Genomic DNA, 955 nt, shown 5'->3' with positions numbered 1-955 from the left:
ATAATTCACTTTGATTTATTGCGCTATCTCTAACACCACCCGAGATATCACCAGATGTATATTGGATTTTTCCCTGACCCGGAGTGCCCGGCCCCATGTTTCGGTGGTTTTCTAGACCCCTGGTGGTCCGAGGTCGATCCCGCTGAACATATTCATGCGCCAGGGCTTCCTGCAGACAATTCACTTTGGTTTATTGCGCTATGTGTAATAGCACCCGAGATATCACCAGATATATGCTGGATTTTTACATGACCTTGGGTGACGGATTCCGAATATCTGTAATTTTCTCGGCCCCTGGTGGTCCGAGGTCGATCCCATTGCACAGATTCATGCGCCAGGGCCCCCTGCAGATAATTCACTTTGATTTATTGCGCTATCTCTAATTGCACCCGAGATATCACCAGATATATATTGGATTTTTCCCTGACCCTGAGTGTCCGACTCCATGAGACGGTGGTTTTCTCGGCCCCTGGTGGTCCGAGGTCGTTCCCGCTGCACAGATTCATGCGCCAGGGCCTCCTGCAGACAATGCACTTTGGTTTATTGCGCTATTTCTAATAGCACCCGAGATATCACCAGATATATATTGAATTTTTCCCTGACCCTGAGTGTCCGACCCCATGAGACGGTGGTTTTCTCGGCCCCTGGTGGTCCGAGGTCGTTCCCGCTGCGCAGATTCATGCGCCAGGGCCCCCTGCAGATAATTCACTTTGATTTATTGCGCTATCTCTAATAGCACCCAAGATATCACCAGATATATATTGGATTTTTCCCTGACCCTGACAGTCCGGCCCCATGAGACGGTGATTTTCGCGGCCCCTGGTGGTCCGAGGTCGATCCCGATGCACAGATTCATGCGCCAGGGCCCCCTGCAGATAATTCACTTTAGTTTAGTGCGCTATCTGTAAGAGCAGCCGAGATATCACCAGATATATATTGGATTTGTCCCTGACCT

The sequence above is a fragment of the Nomia melanderi genome, unplaced genomic scaffold, assembly GCF_051020985.1.
Source record: "Nomia melanderi isolate GNS246 unplaced genomic scaffold, iyNomMela1 scaffold0014, whole genome shotgun sequence".
Classification (NCBI taxonomy): Eukaryota; Metazoa; Arthropoda; class Insecta; order Hymenoptera; family Halictidae; genus Nomia; species Nomia melanderi.
Note: the sequence above shows the minus strand (reverse complement) of the source record.